Source organism: Erithacus rubecula (assembly GCF_903797595.1).
Source record: "Erithacus rubecula genome assembly, chromosome: 13".
NCBI classification, from domain to species: Eukaryota; Metazoa; Chordata; class Aves; order Passeriformes; family Muscicapidae; genus Erithacus; species Erithacus rubecula.
In genome coordinates, this window is record NC_136665.1 from 6,327,733 (window position 1) to 6,350,116 (window position 22,384).

Consider the following 22,384-nt stretch of genomic DNA (forward strand, 5'->3'; position numbering starts at 1 on the left):
AGCTAAACCCTCACCTAACACTGGGGCTGAATTTGCACTGCGCTGCTGCTTCTCACCATGGGTGGCTTTAAAGTCAATTGTTTATATCCTTTTATTCCAATGAGCTGTGCATGTCTCCCAGCCAGTGCAGGTTCCTACAATGCTGCTTTTCATTTCAGTTGTTCTAGGTTGGGTGTATTTTGTGGCTATGGATGGACAGGCAGCCTGGGCTCATTTGAGCTCTCACCACCTGTGCTGTGGCAGCACTGCTCTCCCATGGGGAAGTTCTGCTGCACATCTGTGAAGATGCTCTACTTCCAGAGGTTTTTTCCTTGCATCAGATTCTCTGGTTTTGCAACCCCCTCACTGCAATTGAGATAAAACTGAACAACTCTCAAGAAGCCATTTCCATGAAGCATTTCAGGAGCAAGGGGCTGGTTCCTCTTTCATAGCATCAAAAAACGACTTCTATTTTTCCTCACAGTGTTACCAATGTTCAGCTGAACCCTGCTCTTTTTTCCCCCCAAAAAAGTCTAGTTTCCAGGAAACAAGACTTTATTTTGAACACAAAGCATCTCTTCAGCCAGCCTGACACCCTTGGGTACACTCACAAATTTTGAATGCACATATATCACCTACAAGAATATAACCCAGAATAGAGGGAACAGAACCAGGTCTCAGAGAAGAGTCTGGTCACTTCTCTACCCACCACTGGCTTAATTGTGTGATGCTGGGCAGGTCCCTTCCCTCTGTCTGTGCCCTGCTTTCCAAGCCTTGAATTGGGGTTTAAGTTTCTTCATGCACCTCAGAGTTGGCAAGAAATGTCTGAAACACTCAGAAGGTGCCAATCCAGTTTCCACCAGTGGCAGCAGTGCTTGGTCAAAAAGGATGAATCAAAGCCTTCCTCCTTCTCCCTTGGCCTGCTGGCAATGCTCCTCTTAACCCAGCCCATGCTGTTGCTGGCTGTGAGAAAGCACCACTGGCTCATGGTCAGCTTGTTATCCACCAGGACCTCCCAGGTCTTTACCTGCAAAGGTGTTTTCTAGCTGGCTGGTCCCCAGTTTGAACTGGTGAGTGGGGTCATTCCTCCTTGGGGGCAGGAGTTCCTATTCCCTTTGTTGGGCTTCATAAAGCTCCTCTTTGCACACTGAGGTCCTTGTGAAGGCAAAGCCAGGGGAGCAGGAAGAGCTCACAGCATTTAACAGCTCTAGTGGTGGATCTTGGAGAAAAGCTTGGAACTGGAGACACACATCACTTCCCTTTTGACCACTGCCCACAACAGGGGGGGACGCCGGCCTGGGGACATGCAGGGCAAGAGGAAAGGGGGGTCCTGTGAGCAGCTGGTGCCATCTCAGCACACACTGGCCATGTTCCTTCACTCACCATCTGACAAGCAAGCAAGCAGCACCCAGGGAAAGAGGTGTTCAGGCCAATTCAAGCAAAGCCATCCCAGGGAATGAGTCACCGGCTCTGTGTAAGAAGCCAGAGTGCTCTGGAGGGAGAAGGGCAGAGGAAAGGGGAATGCTCCCAGGACATGGCTGCAGGATGATTAAAAGGCTTTTACTGGGAGTGTGCATTGCCCCTGCTGTGGCAGCAGAGGTGTGGGAGCAGAGCTCTGGCTGTGCCCACAGAGCAGCTGCTGCCCACAGGGATGCAGCAGTGGGGGCTCAGCTCCTCAGGGAGGCTGCTCCCAGGAGCAGGAGAAATCACCCACCTAACCCAGGCTTTTCTCATGAAAGGCTTGGCTCTGCTGCTGACATTTCTCATGGGAAATGTTATTTCCTTGAATACCTTGGGTATTTAGGTCAACTATAATCTTTTAGCACAATGGCAGCAGACACCCTGAGCTGTTGAGTCAGAAGGTAATTTCCAATACATGTAAGGCAACTTCCGAGGACCAGAGTGCTTCATCACCATGTTCTCCTGTCGCAGCTTCAGTTGTTTTGCTTCTAAGAATCAGCCTTTTGTTTACTGTTTTAACTTATTTCCTGGTGGAAAGCCTTTCATTACTCCCCAGCATTACCTGTAGCTTTTAATCCCAGCAGGTGCAAGAGGAAGAGCTCTTCAGCAGCAGGGCCAGTGTGCCAGAAATGGTACTTTTTTTAAGCTGTTCATAAAGATAACGAGAGATGAAAAGGTTGTGTCGAGAGGGAAATCTTCTCTAGTTGGAAAACACGAAATACAAGAGCACTGCTGCCTCTTCTGCTGGGGTCCTGGCATTTCTGATCTTATTGCTCCAAGGGTTTCCCTTTGGAGCAGATGCCCCAGAAGGGCAGCCAAGGTGGACAGGTGAATGGAAGAGAACCTTCCAAGGGACTCACACCCATCCTAGAAGGGCTGCAATGCCTCAAAGAGAGAAGAAAATCTGGCTGGAGCAAAAATCTCAGAGCCCAGACTTGTTGGGTGAAAGGTGTTGGAAATGCAAATCATTACTTTAAAGAACTGGGCCAGGAACCAGGGGTTCCAGGCTGAGCTGTTATCTGCTGCATCAGCTGCGAGCCTGGCTCGGGATTTCAAAATAAAATTAGACTTACAGTATATGTCTTTAAATATTTAAATTACTTTCAGTAATTCATATGGTGACATTTAAACAAAGTACACCAAGCAAACGGCTCCCAGTGCTAAAAGAAAATGTTTGCAGGTAATAATATTTAATTTAAAATGGAACAGCTGATATCAAGGCAGGATCTTAATGCTGAATTCAACCTACATTTCTCAACCAAGCAGGGAAGAATAAATCCCCAGGCCAGGAAATGGTTAAAAATGCAGAGTGATGTGATTGAAGAGCTGGTCCCAGACACCCCAAAGAGCTGTGAATTATGTGGGTGCCCAAATATTTGCAGGATCAGGGCTGCTGTGCAGAGTAGCTGTGTGGGCTCCCAGAGGTGTGGACAAGCAATTTCATGCTGGGAAGTGAGGACCACGGGGGCTTGGTGATGCCAGCCCCTCCTGGCACACTTGCCTGCCCTCCCACAGCCTTCCTGGGCCCTTTTGCTGTGAGTCTGGGAAAATCTAAAGGGAAAATCCATCCTGCAAACAAGCAGAACTCAATGAAGTCAGCTCACACACAGGCAGCTTCTCCGCAGTGCTGCCGGCCAGTTTGGAGAGCTTAGCTGGGTCTGTTACATCAGTCACACTGGATTTCATAACATCAGACATTTCAATGAGGGTGACTCATTCTCTCTTGAAGTGTATTGTATGTATGAGCAAAGATGATTAACTTTTGCTGAATGGTATGATTTCTGGGATGGGAACTGCTATTAATTAGGAGCGGATCTCAGATGCTCACCAACCCTGTTTTCATGGCCTACTTTGTATATTTTTCTCCATTCTACTTGCTTTTTTTAAGCTCAGGATAAATATTAAAGTGCTCTTCCCTGCTATCTGGCACTAAAACAGCCAGATGTCCAGCAAAGGCATCTGACTTTCATAGTCAGGCACAGCCCAGGGCTCAGGTCCTGTGGCCAAGCTTCAGCTACTTGTCCTAAAAAGCTCAGTTTTCACATTAAAAGCAAACAAAACAAAATAAAAGGGAGCTTCCAGCCTGCACAAGTGTGGCAGATAAAGTAACCATAGAAGGTAAAATAAGCACAGGTGGCTCAGAATGTAAAATCCAAAGAATTATAGTTTCTCATTCTCCCCCCAAATTTTCTTTATTCAAAGAAATGCTAATCTCGTGCTTCTGGCTGTTGAGGGTTGAGGTTTGGGGGTTAACACCACCAAGGATCCTTGGGATAAAGAGTTTGTCAAGTTCAGGGAGAAAAATACCCTTTCAGCTGCACTGGCTGCAAAGCTGAACAATTTACCAGGATAAAGGTTAAGGGTGTCCAGTGTCTTCAACCACATCTGCAGCACCCAGCACTGTGGTCCTGCAGGAAGTGCCTGGAGAAATTAAGACCAGCCAGCTTGGAAAAGATAAAGGAGGCAGGCACAGGATGGGATGGACCAGTCCTTCCCCACCCCAGGCAATGCTGGGGGGATGCTAAGGAGCAGCCAGGCTGAAGCTGGGACCCCACAGGTCAGTGTTTAACAGCCAGGCTGTGCAGTGGCATCTTGCCACCACCTCATGATTCCCAGAATCTCCACTGGGATGATGAGGTCCCCTCCCAGATCCAGCCTATCAGCTCCCTCTTATCCTATCTCATGGCCCTGGCAGCAAGCAACACAACATCCCATAGAGCCAAACATCCCACCCTGCTCCAGCTCCATTGCTGTGGGCAGTAAAACAGTCCTGGGAGCAGACAAACTGTGGTCAGTCCCTCAGTCTGGCCAGCAAGGAGATGGAGGAATTGTCCTGTTCTTGGTTCCTGGTGAGACACCTCCATGAGAATCAACTATGACTTCCAGCGAGGGAAAGGAAGGGTCACTGCTCAGCCTGGTATTCTACCAGCAAGGATGAGGTTCATGTGCTTTGCCCAATACCCCATCCCCGTGCCCCCTCCAGCACACAGAGCACTCCTCAAATGTCAGCAGGGACTATGGGCAGCAGTGATGCAAACAAAGGTCACTGGATCTGTGCTTTTCCCCTTCACCAGCTGAGGCTACTCAAAGCTCCTGGGCACAGGCTGGAGAGCTGGTCCTGCTCCACAGCAGGCAGTGATGAGGAGCATCAGCAAACTCCAGAGGAGCAATTGTTTGTAGTTAATCAACACGAAATTATTTTTTTGATTAAAAGTCAGGGCTGGGCATTTGAGCACAAATGGGGGGTGACCAGTGAAACTGTCTGTGTGGGTGGGCAGCCCTAACCTGTGGGAGCTTGGAAACTTTTGGGGCAGTGACTTGCTCTTCTGCAGCCCTCCTGCTTTCCACCAGGCAGCGGGCAGAGGCAGCCAGCTGGGGATGAGCTGCCCTGGCTCAGGCACTGCACCAGGCTGCTGGCAGCAGGTCTGGAAGCACCTGCTGCCCAAGGCTCCCTGTACACCACAGTCCCAGGCTTGCTCTCCAGAAGCTGGGAGCTGTGCAGAATTAGAAGGCTTCTCCTTCCAGACTCAGCAGTGAGGAATGTGCCTTAGAAACAGAGATAGGGCTGGTTTCACTTCTGCACACCAAATCCAGCCATGAGGCTCCTTGAGATAAAGTGGCATGTAGGGGTAGGAAAACCCCACGATTTGCCTACATTTTGCACCCATAAAATGCCACTGGCAGATCAAAGTGTGGATGTATGATTCAGGCACAAGCCTGGGATGTGTGAGCCACTGCCCAGGCGTGCAAGGAAGGCTGAGCCACGCAACACCAAGGGTTTCCTTGGAGACTGACGCAGAAGGGGCTTCTCCTCCAGAAACACCTTCTCCCTGCCTTACCAGGCAAAGAAACCCTAAATCCCATCCCCACCAGGAGAGCCAGCAGGGCTCCACAGCACCGCTGGAAGAAGGGGCAGTGCTGGGAGCCTGGAGGGGGTTTTCCTCACCTCCTAGTAGTTTTCCTGTTGCGCAACTCACTCGTGCTTCTAAAAATGTTTGCTGGAGCAACAGTCTCTAAGGCGATTTCCATAACAATGGGTGCAGAAGAACGATCCACGCTGCTGGGGTGATTTGCTCGCTCGCACGCTCGCTGAGGACCGGGCACACGGCAATTGCAGCGGTGAGATGCTCGTGTGAATGAGAGAAGAAGAGTGAGTGAAGTGCTCCCAGAGGCGCTGCTGCCCCTTGCCCGGCCGGGGCACGGGCAGGGCTCTCTGCCTTCCCCAGGGTATTGCCAGGCACAGGAACACCCACAGCAAGGGTGCCAAAGCACAGAAAATGCTCCACAGCTTTGGCACTGGGGGCCAGCGCTGCCCAGCACACACCCAGCAGCGCAGCACCCGCAGAGGGGCAGGAGCCGCACTCTGCACCAGCTCCTGCTTCATCCGAGACCCCAGCCCCACGAGGCTGGGAGTTACACAAAGCCCCCACGCCTTTCGCTCTGTCTCACAGTTCTGGGTGCCCAGCCCCAGCCAAAACCAACCAGGTTTGCTCCTTCCCCACATCTTTTTCCAGCTGACCCATTAAAATCAGCACTCAGCCACTGCCTCCAGTTTGAATCGCTCACATCCTGCCATTACAGCTTTGTTTAAATCTGTGCAGAGCTCAACCTGTTGTCAGACAGACACTAATTTGTGTGTTTCTAATTATTTGTTTCCATCTTAAAACCTGTTTTTCGGCAGATTGCAGCTTTTTTTATTACATGCTTGGCTAGAGCTTGATATACTGGTTGCCAGTAACCAAGGCACAAATGGGATTGCATTGCACAGGGGAAGCAGGGGGAGAAAAGAGACTGAGTTAAACTGAATTAAGAGCCTGTTCATAAAAATGAATTAAGCAAAATTGTGAAACAAGCAGCAGTGTTGCATTGCAGAAGATTGTTTCCCTACTTCTGTTTCTACCTCTCCAAATAAAAGGAACCTTTGCATTCACAAAAGTGCAGTTGAAACATCTCCTTATACAAACAATTGGACCATGTTTTTTCATGTGATTAAAGCTCTAAAACTTAGGGTTAATCCTTTTTATACTCACATGGTTGGTGTTAAAAATTAGCTCATCACTGGGTGACCAAACCAGGATCAATCTCCAACTGCTTTCCCAGGATGTGAATGCAGACAGTCAGGCACTGTCCTCAGCCTCTTCATTCAAGCAACACCATCAGTCTTCTCCTCTTCCAGGAGCAGCCTGGGCCCTTTGTTTCCTGGTCATTTCCACACAAGTGTTCAGAGGGCAGGAGAAGTAGCTGAGGTGCTGCTCTGAGGCATTGACACAGCTGGCACATTGACACACCATGCAGCACAACCAGTGCTCTGGGACCTGCCCTGCTTCATTCTCTCTCTGTAGCTCTTTCTCCTGTGCTGAGGATTTCAGGGTCTCTGAGCTAAAATGCAGTTAAGGAGACTGAGGCTATTAGAAAACTATATGTTATTGGCTGGCAAAGACTGACTTTTTAGTGGAGGTCATGTTCTGCACAGCCCTGACTGAAGCTCCTTCCAACACTCCTGCCTTTGGCTTCTCTTCTCCAGCTCTCTGCCTTTCCCTGGGTGTGGGAAAATGCAGCAAGAGCATCCCATAGACAAGAAAGCTTCAGTCCCCCAGCCCAGGGGTTGTGAGCTGCCTGCCAGGAAAAGCAGGAGCCACATGAGGAGTGGCAGTGTGCATCCAGCAGCACATTGTCTCCCAGCATAGCCTGACCTCTGGTTGTCTCCACAGGCAGCCACAGAGGGAGAATGAAATCCTTGTGCGGCTCTTTCCAGCACTGAACACACTCTAAGGACATGGATTTCTCTGCAGGCTTTTTGTCAGCAAAGGGGCTTGAAAAGCTGATACAACCAGTGGGGTGTGAGGATGCACTTCACAGGAGGAACTAACTGCTAGAGGGAATTGGGTTTTCTCTTGTCAACACAGTGGCCTGGGACTTTGGAGGGGACACCCAGGTTGAGGGCACAGCCCAGAGCACCTGGTCCATCTTGCTCCTGGTGGGCAGGGGCCCAGCTGAGAGTGTCTAGCATCTCCAGATGAGCACCAGTGGCTCCTCCCTCCTGCAGGTCTTGGATTCTGTAGGATGTATGGCCCAAAGAGGTCATTCCCTCAATGTCAAGCAGCATGGAGGTCACATGGGAAAAGGTCTTTGCCAGGCCAGATTTGGGGTCAGCCTCCTGGTTTGGTCCTTGCACAGGAGCATCTCATCCAGACATATCTGCCTGCACCCATAAACTGAGCCAGTGGGGATGGAGAGGCTCCATCACTTCCTCATAGCCCTTCCCTATTTCCACCCAAAGACATTCTTGGTGAGCTTCTATTTTTTTTTATGCTAAAAAGAAAAGAAAAGAGGAAGATATGCACTTGATGTTAAGGAAATCCAACAGAGCGTGCAGCAATCTAACTGCTCAGACACATATGCCTCCTTCCTTCTGCTTCATACCAGCGAGGCTGTGCCATATTTAGATCTGGCTCCATCTCTCACAAACTTGACCAACTGTTCCTCCACAGTGTCATCTCTGCTTGTTTACCCCCAAACTGTTCGCTGAAATCATCAATTCGGTGGGGGGAAAATAATAATAATATTAATTTTAGAAAAGGTTTTATTTTTAATGACAGGAAAAGCACTAAATGCCAAAAAAGGCAGATCATAACAGCGGCGGGGAAAGAGGTCGAAAGATCCCTTGGTGAGTCATCACTCCATCAGGGACTCCCGTGTGAGGAGGCAGATGCATTTCCTAGAAATTGCTGTGCTGTGGCAGGGCCAGCCCCGTGCTGGCTGCCAGGGCAGTGTCCAGCCAGCCAGTCAGCCACCCTGGGATGCTCCCACAAGTGTGTGCACCCACAGGAGTGGCCCTGGGATGCTCCCACAGGAGTGGCAGGTTCAGTGACCGCACATGAAGGCAGGCACAGAGCTGTGGCACACTGGGGTTACCTGGGTGTGACTCTCTCAAGGAGCTGCCCAGTGCAGAGCACCGGGCATCTGCAAAGCAAAGGGGAAACAGCCTCTCTGGGGAGAAGGCTGAAAGTACAGCTTTGTTACAAGTAGGACACATGGGAAAGAGCAGAGAGCATTTCCTGACCTTCCTCATTGTGCCAAACCATGGCAAGCTCACCCCAGCGTTTGGGCCTCAGCATTAGGATGGGAGTCAGGCAGAGATGGTTTTGCTCCACTTTCAGCCATGGTTGTGTGACACACGAGGCAGAGGTGAGTCCTTGTCCTCCTACACACAGTGGTGAGCCTTGGAGACTTCTCACTGAACATCCACACCTGTGCCTGGCTCACCTTTGCTGTGTGCTGGAGGGCCGGTGAGAGCCTGTCCTGCAGCCTCACAGGATGCACACAGCACCCCCACAGCAGCCATGTGCCTTGTATACAAAACTTGCTCACACTCGAGGCAGGTCTTAGGGAGTTAAGAGCATTTTTTTGGCTCGTTGTGCTGGTGGAAGAGCGACTTACAGCACAGCAGATGGATAAAATTCTAATTTGGGTTTCACATGATTTATATAAATAGGCTTAGACGAGGTTGCGCAGAGATGGCGCAGTCATCTGCCAGCCTTGCTCTGTTTACCTCGAGACCCTCTCCTCTCCCTGGCAATGAGCACCTCAGCAGGGTTTGGTGTGGTGGCAGTAAGAGTCACCTCAGCTGTGTCACCTCCTGCCAACGCCACAGCTCCCAGCAAGGCAAAGCTGCCTCCTGCCACCCCACCCACTGGGCACAGCTCCTGTGCTCATCCCTCAAACCAGAGACAAATTGTCAAGGAGCACACCAGAGTCACAGCTCCCATGGCTGGCTCAGGAGAGTGGGAGAGGGTGTGGACCACCCTGCTTCCTACCCAGCCGAGTGGGAACAAGAACAGGACTCTCCCAGCCCCCACTCACTCACAGGACACCAAGTTCTCTAGGGGCCTCTCCCCAAGGGTGGGTGGCTCAGAGTTAAGGGACATCAGTGGCCCCACTGCCACTCTCATGAAAATGACACAGTAACTCCCCCTCCTCCCCACAAGTGTGTCACCAAGGAGCCTTCACCACATCCTGACAAAAATCATCACGCACGCCTTTGTCGGGTTTAGTTAGAAACCTCTTCAGCATCTCCACTGCTCCTCTATCCCTCAAAGGGTGACATGAGCTGGTGCTGCTCCCAAGAAAGGGCTTGTGACAAACAGATAAAGGTCTGGCTCCTGAAAGGCTCCAGCCTGCATCTGCTGAACATCACATGTGTGCTGTCTCCTAGAAATCAAATGTGACATGATCCCAGCAGGAAAAAAAGTAGAAAACTGAGCTGCTGGTTTCTTTATGTGGTCACCAGAAGCTGGATATGTGACAGCTGCATTTTCTCAGTGTCAGGTACAGCTCAGGGGTCACTCACACCTGGTGCAGAGGACAGGGGCAGGGCTCTGCTTTTTGCACACACTGACCACCAGATATCCTAAGGTCTATGGGGCAATCAAAGCAAAAACGCCAAGTCTGGGCTGAAATGGGAAGTGGGACACAAGTTTCTCCAGTCTGAAGGCCAAAATTCTTCAGAAGTGCCAAACAGAATGGCAATTTTCCCTGTGGGCCCAAAGCACCCCGTGTCACACCATGTTACACTGTCATGTAAAACCTCTGCCTTTAGCCCTGGCAAAATGATCACCATCACAAAGTGATGCACAGTTTGAGGTAGAAAATGATGGAAACATCATTAAACTGGCCTAGAGTTTGTCTGCCTGCATCCTCAGTTTTACAAACTGATTTTCTACAGAAACAAGGTTCTCGCAGCCACACCACCCCTGCACCCCTCCTCTCCAGCTCTCCTTTTTGGACACTTTCAGCCACACAGTACAGGGGCTCCTGGCTATTATGGGAATATAAGTGTTGTGCAGTTTGGTGGTTGATGAGAAGGTGATGGTTGTGTTTAGCTTTTACTGGCCAGTGAAAGCTCATGCACATCCTTTACTCCACGAGCCATTGGAAACCAGGCTTTGCTGGTTTCCGCCGCTCGTGGAACAAGTTGCATTATTTGTATAATTGTATCCTAGGAGCTCTAGTTTCTGTCCTGCATAGTCCCTGGCATGAGCAGTATTTTCCACGGTCAGCCTAGAAGGAGGGAGCAGACTTTAACCCCCTCAGTGCAAAGAGGAGATTTCCACATCACGTTATTTCCATGCAACCCTCCCTATGAGGAAAAAAGCCCTCCTAAGGACCAAGGCATCACACAGAGAAATCTCAATGCCAGCAAGGGGTTGCCTCTAGGAGAGGTGCAGGTGGCCTGGGAACAGCTGGGGACCCTCCTGGGGAGCTGCTTGAGCCTTCACAGCTCCTGCAGCCAGTACCATCCTCAAACCCCACCTTCAGCCTGGCTGCTGCCAAAACTCTCTGATTCAGCCTCTCTTTCCAGCCATGAATCATAAACCAGCTCTTCACCAGCTGGGATAAGGCACAGGTCACCAAATGAAGGAAGAAAAAGATTTGTCAAGGTCCAAAGCGGATCAGCCCCTATGATTTAACAGTTTCCCTGCTCGCACATCTCTGCTGGAGGAGAAAAGTGATGTTGTGCTGGCAGTTGGAGATACCTCTGCCCAAGGAGATGCAAGCAGAGCCAGATCCCTGCTCTGGGCCACTGTGGAAGGTAACAGGAGCATCATCATGCACCTCCAGCTTGAGATGAGCAGGCCAAGCCACACATGGCTTGGAGCTTCTCGAGATCTGAGTCTGGTACATGCTGAAGAACCCCAGGTCCAGAGGGGAAGGTGTTTGGGGAGATCACAGCCATCCCAGAGCACAGCCACCCTACTCCCTGTTGTCTCACCCCTACTTGTTCCTGTTGTCTGAGATCCACCCCTAATTATGGGCAGCTGAGAGAAGAAAGGAAGCACAGAAGTGCTAGAAATACAGGTCAAAAAGAGGTGGGAAGCTGGGACACCAGCAATTCCTAAGATAGCTGCAAATATCCTGCAGATGAGGGCTAGGAGAGATGCAAGGTGCAGGACCAGGTGGTCCATGCAGCCCCCCACCATCAGCACCTCCAAGGCTCAGAGCCAAGCTGGACTCTTTGCAGTGTGGGTTATGGCAGGTGTGGGCCTAAAAAGCTGGACCATGAAACTTCTGCTGAGCTTGGAGGGCCAGTTTGTGCTGCCCTGGGAAAGAAGAGCAAGTGGCAGGTTCAGGGCACTGCCAGCAGCTGGGCAGAGTGTTCCTGTATTTCCCAGTGCCCACAACACTGGCAGATGAGAAACACGTCAGGCAGAAAATATTTGGGGTTTTCTTCTAAGAGTTGCTGCCTCTATGCTGAGGACACACACAAAAAAAAAAGGGTTGGATCTTCTGTCAAAACCATTTCCCACTACTGCAATATTTTTAAGCAAAACCCAAAGCATTCCAGAAGAGACTGGGGAAGACACCCATAAACCAGAGAAAATAGCTTATGGTTGAAAAGGTTTCAGAACTGGATGATTTAATTGTTTTTGGATTTCATTTCAGTGTTCATATTTAAAAACAAAGCTTTTAAAAAACACCTACTTAATTGTAATGGCAAATATATTTTCTTGGAGAAGTGTGGGTAGCTTGTAGAGGCAATGTTTGAAAAATAAAAAAAAAAAAAAAAAAACTCTTGCTAATTCCCCAGAGCACAAAAATCACATTTGTCTAGGAATATAGTTACAACAGCAGGATTTCACTAGCATGTGAACTAGCAGTTGGTATCAATCTCTGAGGTTTTCCCAGTATCTTAGCAATTAAATGACATTATTTCAGTCCCAAGCAATAGATTTTCTTACATCTTCCAACAAATACCCCATCATCAAGCTGGAAGCTTTGACGAACAGGGCAGCTGATTCCTGCCACAGATCACAAACCTCTGCTTCCTCCTGTGAGTCAACACTAAGCACAGATTTCAGTGGGAAAACTGAAATCACAGATCCAGCCTCGATCCATGCCAGCAGAAAAGCTTGGATGAAGCATCTACACAAGGCTCTTCCTTGAGCAAGGGACTTTCCTGAGCTGGGTGCTCGGGGTCACTGCCTCTCCCTGGGGACACAAAGGCATGAAGCCTGGATTATTTTGGTTTCATGTGAAGTCACTGGTCCCCATTCACAACTCCCCCTTCATTCACACCAGAGCATTCCCATGGCCAGATGTTTATCACTCTTGTGTCACCCTCCAACTATTTTGCAGGGGTGGTAGGAGTGGCTTTTGGAAGACATCTGAGTACACACACAAATACAGACTTGGGCTGCTGTGTCTTTGGACAAATAATTAAGTGCAACTAATCAGTAGAAATGTTTTTATGCTAGCTATGACTGGGAAGAGAGGATCCCAGCCCTGCAAGATAAAAAATCCCCGTGGGGATTTCTAAGTGCAAAAAACCAAAACCAGCTGGACTACAACCTTGCTTGTCCATGGATTTGTGTGGATGAGGAATTTTAAAAATATAGGAAGTTTTTTAAAAAATAAAACTAAGTAAACTAAATAACCCCTCTGCCTCTTACCTTCACACAGTCTGAACTGCTGGAAGAACAACATGGCTGCATGTGTTGGGCAACACAGCCCTGAGCTGGAGATGCAGCACTGATGGAGGTGGCTGCTCCTGCAGCTCCCAGACCCAACAATTTCTGTCCAAAACAACCACTCATATACATGTATTCAAAAATACCTGGGTTTTTACTCCATTTATAACACACCTGGGAAGGTCAGCCTGTCTGGGAGTGCTTTTCCTGGCCTCACTTGCTGCAGGCAAGCAGCAGCCCTAGTATAACACCAGTAGTAATGTTCACCCCAGACAAAGCTGTCCCAGGCCCACTTGCCTTGATGTTCAAAACAGATGCTGGCAGGATCTGGTGTTCCTGCTGGTGTTCCTGCTGGTTACAGGCAGTGATGAACTGTTTCCATATCAGGAGAAGGTTTTGAGAAGGCAAATGACAAATCAGCAGCTGCTGCCTGGTGATGGCTCAAACGGGACAAGGTGGGCTTGTTTTGGAGTCAGGACCTGTACAGGGAAGGCAAAGCACAGCTCAAGCATCCATTGCACCCTAAGTACTCTGAGATCATTGCAGCATCCAGGAATGTTAAACCCACCCCTGGACAGGGCAACCCATCCTGCTGAGGTCAGTAGGGCAGATCTGCTCAACACGTGGCAGCAGGTCCTAGTCCTGATCCCTCTGAAACCAGCAGCTAAAGCTCCCATTTAACTTCAATGGAAACAGGATTTGGCCTGGATCTCAACTAAACCCATGTTCATCAATGGCTTTGCTTGGGGTTTAATTCCCTGGATTAAAGGGAATTTGCCCCACAGTCACTGAGGGAGCCCCAGCTCCCTGGGCAGAGCTCAGCACCCACACCCCACCACAGCTCTGCCACAGCCAACGAGAGCAAACCAACCCAAGGGCCCTGGGTTTTAAACAAACAAACAGCAAAAAGAGAAAGAAAAAGAAAAAAAGCAGAGCATTTATTTCCCTTGCAGCTGTGCTCTCCCAGACAGAGGATTTCTGTGGCAGGACAATGATGCTTTATGCAGACAAGGTTAAGTTTCAGTTACTTGAAACTATCAGCTCTTGTGTTCAAATCATCTTATTACCTCCACAATCAAACAAGGCTTCCCCATGGGCAAGGATTTGATTATGCTGTTAAACTGGACACAAAGATCAAGTAATGCTGGATTTAAAGTGATATAATGGGAGTGATATAATATTCCCAAGGCTGCTTTGGGAAGGGGGATACAGCCATGTGATATTCATCCGGTTGGAAGAGGAAGGTCCCATGTGCTGAGCCCCATTTCTAAGAAAGAGGAACCCAAAATCCAGCTCTAGAGTTGGGGTACTGGTTCACAAAATCCCCTCTGATAGCAATTTACTACCATCTAGCAGCAGCCTGGGTCCTCTCTAAAACACTTAAGGTACCTTCAGATCCAGTGCGACATCCCCAGTAGAATTTCACTTTAGCTTTCTTCAAGCAAATTTCCAACTCAGCTCTCTCCTGGCAGTTGCCTCTCCCACCATCTGTTTGTGGAGGGCAGCACCTCTTCTAATGACCTATCCAAGTTCTCTTCATGACCCAAGTGGAAAGAAATAGCCCTAGATCCCATTGGTTGCAGTCAGACTCAGCTTGGGAAGTTACTCTGTTTTTGGGCACATTCCACAGTCAGCAGCACACAACATGTGATGAAGCCAATGTGCATTTCAGGGCTGCAAATCTAAAGAGAGCAGGTGCTAAAGCCTGAGTGGAGCCTGTGAGCTGGGGCTGCAGGGAGGCACATGCTGAATGTGCTGGGGAGGCCATGGCTGACCAAGTGTTTGTCCCCCCCAGCAGGGGACAGGGATTTACAGACCAACCTGGTGCCATGCAAAGCCAGGGGAAAACACCCCTCACACTGCACGTGTGTGGAATGCATCATGCAGTGGAACAGGAGGAAAAGAGCTTGTCTGCACCTTCCTTGCTCATACCAGAACCATTGCTCCTCCAGCCAAACCTGGATTCCGTCAGCCTCTGTAGCACTGCAGCTTGGCATGGAGCAGGCAGCAAGCCTGGGAGCTGTGCTTGGAGCTGCTCCAGCTCTGCACAAGGCTCCAGTGGAAAAATGTGGCATCCATGTTCTGATCCACCCCCTTGCCCAGAGGTAAGATACATCACAGAACAGCTGTAGAATAAAGATGTAGTGTAGGATCTCCTGTGCAGTAGGCTTGCTTCCCTGCAGTCTTGACTATCAAAGGAAATGATGTTGCATTACTGGACCCCAGTGCACAGTCCTAGCTCCCAGGAATTAATGCCCTGGGAAGAGAAGGTGAGGGAGCAAGACAGAATTCCCTGGGGACACACATAAGCAGGGAGCTGCTTGGAATTGTCTTCTGGGGTGCGTGCAGCAAAGCACTAAGGAAGCTCCCAAACAAGCATGGCCTTTCAAACCACAAGCCTCTTTCTCCCTCCCAGCTGCCTTCCTAACTCCTTGGGATCTCAGTCCAGGGGAAGGAGGAGGCCCAAATGCAGAGGAGTTAAGTAGAACCTTTCTGAAAGTGGCATTAACCATTGCCCAAAGCAGGACCAGCTCTGCATCCCAGATCCACACACCTGTTCCTCAATCTCCCTCAGGTCCTGTCCTTACAGGCACCACCTGAGCTTGCTGGCTGGTCCCTCATGCCAGGTGACATCCCGGCCTTGCCAGGCAAGCCCCAAACTTCCAGCAACATGGAGCAGAAGCTCAGCTGGGCTTTCTGCATGAGCCAGCTCTGCCTGTCCCACAAGAGCCAGAGTCGCTGGCCAGGAGCTCAGGGGATGGCCTAGACATGACCACCATTTCACATGCAGATTTCATACCTAACATCTTCAAGTAGCTCCTGTGTACCTTGATTTAATGATCCCACAGGCTTCCACCCAAGCCCCAGGCTATGGGGAAATTTGCACAGGTGTGGCAGTGTTTCATTACACAGCAAGATGGAACAGCTCCTGGCCCTGTGCACTGGAGCTTCCAGAGTGCTCTGGATGCTCCCTCTGCATCACCCCCTGCTTGAGATGCTCCATGTGCAGCCAACATGAGCCTGGGCACCTCTGAACTCACCAACACTGGCACAGGGGCTGGCACAGAGTGCTGAGGCTGGGCATGGAGTCCACCTCCCCTCACTACTCTCTGGTACTTGCCTTCACAGAGTCACCCAGGGTGTGAAAAGGCACAGGGTAAGGGAGCTGAATCTCGTAATTATTAAATGTAATTAACCACAGCACTGAAATGGGCCCATTACCAAGGAGATAGGCTGCTAGAAATCTTCCCTGCTCTTCTTTGAGCACCAACCCAAACACAGGAAAGGCTCTGCCATATCTTCCCAATGGGGGAGTGGAGAGGAGTAGGTCAAGCTTTTTGTTTTGCTTTTGTTTAATTAAAATTATTTTCAGAGGTTGTTGATCCTGACTTCAAAGAGAAGCCATGTCTCATCTCAGGCTCTGGCACTGCAAGATGCCAGCATGACCCCACATTTCTGGACAGGTGCTCACACTGGTTTGGTTCAAAGCAAGGGAGGCAGCTGACATCCCCATCAACCGTTTCCCAGGGCTGTGGCCAGCACCTTTCCAATGGGGATAGTGAAATTAATTCATTAATTGCTTCCATCCTTTGGTGTTTCAGGTGGGGCAGCTTACAAGAATCATCCATTCTGCATTTCTACACCTTCCCAATGCAAAACAGATAATTTCAAAGCATTTTTGGTACTCCAGTGGAGATCTTTTCAATGAACCTGCTTCTTACTCTTGCAAAAGCAAAAAGAGTCCTTCCTGGACAATACACAGTGGATGGACTCTGGCCACTTGCAGCACTTGAACCAGGGCTGGAGTGTTTCTGCAATGCTCTTCTGAGGTGATGGTGGGATGCAGGGATATCTCACAGCATACTAAAGCTTGGGTTTTTTCACCAGCAATTAATTCAGCCCATAAAAGTTGTGCTGCATTAGGCTATCCACCCTTGTGCTTCAGGTGCAGCTGAAGAACATCACTGTGACTGTAAATGGGAAATCCTCACCTCACAGGACTCTGGGGTTCAGTAACAGCCATCCTGGGTTCACAGCCAGTGCTCCCTTGCCACCTCCTCCAGGGCCATCCAAACCCACCACTGTGACCCACAAGCCAAAACACACCTTGAGGCTCTTGGGGCTTTGAGCAGAGCCACCAAAAGCTACATTAGCATCCCTGGCTGGCCCCTCACAGAACAGCATCACCTCAGTGTTTGCAAACACTGCCTGCATTGGGCTATGAGGATGAAGACATCATTGGCAGTGCTTCTCCTGGGCTCCCTTCCAGCAGCCCTCGCTGTGAGGAGGGGTGACCAATTCCCAGAGCAGCTCTGTGAAGTCATTCTCCCCCAACAGCCTTCTCCTCCCTGACATCATCAGCTGGGCAAAGCAGGCACAACAGTGGGCCCTGCTGCAGGTCTGATTCCAGAGGCACCAGAAAGGAAGCCTGGCTGCCCACAGAGGGTGGCTGGGTGCATCCAAACGAGGGAACTGCCAGGGAGCAGCAGCACCCCAGGACTCCTGTTGGGTCCCTGAGCTGGGTGACACTGGTGGGAAAAGGCTCAGGAAAAGCAGGAAGGAAACAACTCACCCGGCTCAGTCTGTCTTGAACCTGACTTGGGAGCATCCTCATGCTGCAGATAACCAGGAATCCATGGGCTCAGCAAAGCCTCTGTCTATCAAGGACAAGGCCCTAGAGCAGAGACTCATGTGGTCCAGAGCAGGAATGCATGTGGATGCAGAAACCTTAATTTAAATGAGCAAAACAAGGCATTGGAGATGAACATCTTCCAGAGGGGTTTCAACAGGAAAGGAGGCACACAGCCCTCACTGCAGCAAGGGCTTCTCCTCCACTCCCTTTGGTGTCCAGCACACCCAGGCACAGAGGACAAGGAGCTGTCCTGGGGGGTGCCCAGGCTGCTGATCCTGGGAGTGGGGCATCCCTCAGAACCAGGGAGAGCAGCTGGGAGTAGCTCCCACATTAACAGGAGTGGGGGCTGAGCTCCTGTGTTAGAAGTATTTAAAGATTTTCTGGGCTGGCATCCTCACCTCCTCGTCCACCCCAGCAGCACCCGCCATGGTTTTACCCAGAGAGAGTCCCAGTATAGCTCACCCTGCAGTGCTGGGGCTGCATCCTGCCCTTCCAAAAGCTTTTCTCTGCTCAGGATGCCCTTGCCAACACACCCACAGACACTCACCTTCTGCCCCAGTTTCCAAATCCAATGTTTTAATTTAGGGCTGGATGAATTCTTTCAAGTGGGGGGAATAAATGACAGGCAGAAACTGGAATTTCTCTGCCTTTTTCCAAAAACTAGCATGAGCCATTTCTTTACTTTTTAAATTTCTTAGAGATTAACCAGAAAATTAAAAACATTTGGTCTTTTCATTATGTTTTTTCATTTTTTTCCTCTCATTTTTTCGCTACGACAAAAAGCAAAAGAAGATAATGTTGAAACCACTGAAAATCATTTACAAAAGGGAAGAAACTTTCATTTCTCAATTACAACACAAGGAAGATTTTTAGTCTTTTTTAGCATCTTCACTTTCTACCTTCTTAACCCTAGAATTCAGCAGAACAGAATCTTAAAAACATTCAGGAAAAAGAAAGCTCAATTCCAGAGATTCTGGCTTCTCATGCCCAAGAAAAGTTGCCAAAACTTACTGATACTTGATGACAATATGCTAGCACTGGAACAGTGATGGTGGTTGCAATTGATTGAAATTAATTGGGTTTGATGTTTTTTTTACCATTTTGTGTTCCCTTTCATACCATCGGGGTTCAATAAGAGCCTGCAATGCACCCCTTTGGGGCTCAAAACTCTCAGCCAGAGACAGTAACATTTCTCCAGGCTGGGGACAGCAGCAAAGCCACACACAGCTGCTGTCAAGCTGCATAGCTGAGGTTTGCTCATTTGACTTCCAAACACAGTGCAGTTTGAGAATAAACTTCCCCTGAGCAACTTCCATGACCAAGATAACCCCAGATCATTATGGATCTCTCAATGGCTGCTCTGCCAGCACGAGAGGAATGACTGGATCTGTCCTGAACACTGGCTGCCCACAGTTTGTTCAGATGGCCAGGGGACACCAGCTTGGGAATGAGGTGTCCTTGAATATCCCAGAGTGACAGAAAGAAAACATATCACATGAAGGCTGTGTGTAGCTCAACGTGCTTTAGAGGTGCTCTTTAAGGGGCCTACAAGCTCTTGCAAATCAAATGCACCTAAATACCAAACGGATTTCAACCCAATTCCAGAGGTAACACCACCTACTCACATGCCAAAGCAGGGAGCAGACGCTTGCTAATTAACGTGTCTCCTTCATGAATATTGCACTTCCCGAGGAGGAATTTGGTGCTCAAGCAAAAGGCTGCTGAAAGTGAGCCAAGCTGGGCTGAGCAGCAATGCTTTGAAACTGCTGAGGTCCCTCTGGCAGGGCTGGTGCTAAAGCCAGCCCCTGGTTTTCACACCCACTGTGTGAGTCAGTGGGTGCCACCCGGGTGCCAGCTCCAAAATACACACTCAGCTCACAGCCACATCTTGGGGGACACAGCAGAGGTGGTGGCAGGGATGGGACGGGGAAACACAAAACCACTGGATGTTTGTGCTCCTGAACCTCTGTGACATTTGACAGTACCTGGGGCCTGACCTTTTTTTAACCCACAACCAAAGCCTTCCCTAGAATCTTCTGGGAGCTTCCTCTGCAATACCCACCCAGCACTGCTCTGTTTTCTGTTGTAAGCAGCCACCTGGGCAGTCCAACAGTCCCATCCACACACAGCTGTCACACAGCCCAGGGAAGGGCCAGCACAGCCCCACACACTGTGCTGGGAAGAGCCAGCTTTGCCAGCCCAGTTGGAGCTAATCAGGTTTCCCTCACCCAGGGCTTTCAAGGCTCCCCTATGATGAGGTGTTACCTTGGTCTCTATTTGTTTCCCCTGGCAGCCTCCTTTGATGTTACCCCATGAGACTGAGCTGGGAGACACCACAGAAACCTCTCAAGATACATCTGGCATTCTCAGAATGCAGAAGGTTCCTTGGTGTCCTTCCCACACCAGCATCCCCACTCTCACTTCAGCACAGCTCAGCTGCCTGGCCCTCCAAAACCCATGTGGTGCCTCAATCCTGTTGGTCTTATGTATGATTTGATACTGAAGTAGAAATTACACTCCTAAACCCACCCAGGAATCTCACTTTATTAGTTGTAGTTAAGCTGGACAGGGAAAGCCAGGTCTGACCACATTAAAAGAGTTCCTGCTTTTTTAACCAAAGTGCTGGGGTCAAAGGACTCATCATTTCAGATCCCTGCAAACTCAGCCACGGTGCTGACAATGCTGGAGAGCAACCAGCCAACAGTTCCAACAACATCAACCAACACCTACCAACAGTCCTACCATGGCCTCATTTGGAAGAGACTTCCAGAGGTACCAAATGCACCCCTTTGGACTACACCACATCTCAGAGGAGATCATCTTCATCCCAAGAGTCCTGCCCAGCTCCTGCCCTTCAGAGACTGAAATCAAGGGCTGTGTGTGAGCTCTCCCCACAGCCTGGCTGTTGGCATTTAGCCCATGACAAACAGCCATACCAGCAGCAGGCTCCAAGCTGAGACTGGATCCCACAGCATTAAAGCCACTTCTGAGAAAATACACAGCCCCTGTTATTACCCTGTGGGATGAGCAGGCTTCAGAGACCTGTTCTGTAGCCCTTTCTGGACAATCACCCTTTAAATTTAGCTCCTGCTACACGTGTGCCTGAAATCTGCTTGGCAGAAAAAAAAAAAAATCCCAGAAAATTCACTCCATCTTCATTAGCATTTCCAGCATTGCACAAACAGCCTCCCTAGCCACTGGAAAGTCTGCCTTTACCCAGCCAAAATGCTCCTTTGCAAGTCATTTGAATCTTACCTCAGAAAACTCCTTTTCTGCCCACACACACAGGGAAGGAGCTGTAATCTGATTTTATTATGGTCATGCATGTGCTGTTGCCATGGAAATGGACATGATGCTACTGGATCTGACTGCAGCACAGCCAGGCACAGGCAGGGACCACAGCCAGGATCCTTGAGGCAGTGCTGCTGGAGAATCCCCCCGGCCAGCTTGCTACAAAATCCCCAAAACCAACAATAGTGAAACCCCTCAGACCAGGAACCTCAGGGTAGCACCAATGGCAAGTCCACCAGAGACCACTGGAGACCACTTGACATTCAAGGTGGTAGCAAGGCAGCTCTTGCTTTGTCATTAGCTCCACTGGAAAGTTATTAAGTCCAGGGAAAAACATCCCCAAATGTTTCTGTGGTAACTGTGCTCAAGGACTTGGTCTCTTCAATCATTTGGCCAGTCAAGTCAGCCCCGTGCAGGTGTGACATGGGCCACCACAAGAAGACAGAAAGTCCTTGCAGTGAAAAGCAGGACACACCCCAGCCTGATAGACCCTCCTCAAACTGGAACCTTCAAGGGGCAGCCCCTCAGGAAAGTAACATCAGCCTTGGTGATGGGGGTATTTCCACAGAGCCCAGAGGACAAGATAAGTTGTGATAATAACAGAGACTATAAATTCCTGGAGAAGCCATCCTCTCTCAAGCATGATGGAAACCACCTTTGCCAGGGGAAGCAGAGTTTAAATCATGGTTTGCCAAGGGAAGGATGGATCTACACATACCCCTGATTCTTTTTCTAAGCCCCTGGCATCCTTCACAATTGCTGCTGGAAACCAGAGATTCTTCCAGTCAAAGGCTGTACTTATCTGCTCCTTCAGGTCTGTGCTCAAGCCCTGTGCTAGGCAGGGCTGTGGACAAGACCAAATCCAAAGCACAGGCTGTGCCAAAAAGGACCACACTCAATCCTGGAGCTAAACAACAGCAAGGGCTCTGTAAGCATGGAATGATGAGAGGCAGACAAGTCCTGTAAGTTTAGGAGTTACCAGCAGGTCAAGCAGAAAGGGCTCCATGTTCAAGGCCAGATTGCACAGAGGCTTTGAGCAAGCTCATCTCCATGACAGGAAGGTGGAACTCAATCATCTTTAAAGTCCATTCCAACCATTCTATGGCTCTATGATGATGCCGATTGTGAAGCAGATCAGAATAAAAACTTGATTCACTGAAGACAGAGAGAAAACAAAGCTTTAGCTGACACATAGGATTTGAGGAAACAAAAATGCTTCTCTAAGGCCCAAGGAAGGGAGGAAGGGCATCACAGCCCCAGCCTGCCCACTGATGACCAACTGCTCCATCACTCTGGGCTGTGTGGGGAGTGCCAGTGCTCCAAACCCCTCTGCCTTGAGCAGCATGGAAATGCCAGGGGTGCACCCAGTGCCCACCAGCTCTTCATGTGGGCAGGAAGGCTTTCAGCACCCTGCCATGCCCAGGCTGGTGCTGGAGTCGTGGCAAAGGGAGATCCCACATCAAGCACACAGCTCTGTGCTGCACCCTGAGATGCCAGCCCACATGGCTGAGCTCCCCACTCACAATTACACATCTGCCCCTTCCTCTGGCCT

At 49.7% G+C, this 22,384-nt stretch overlaps 1 protein-coding gene across 1 annotated transcript in view; it reads right to left on the reverse strand.

The window, feature by feature from the left end:
• Nucleotides 1–13,063: 13,063 nt before the first annotated feature.
• Nucleotides 13,064–22,384, reverse strand: part of POC1A (POC1 centriolar protein A) — a 69,386-nt gene continuing 60,065 nt past the window's right edge. The window contains exon 13 of the transcript XR_013775749.1: nucleotides 13,064–13,387. The gene's annotated coding sequence lies outside the window, so the exon portion shown is untranslated. The remainder of the gene's footprint in view (nucleotides 13,388–22,384) is intronic.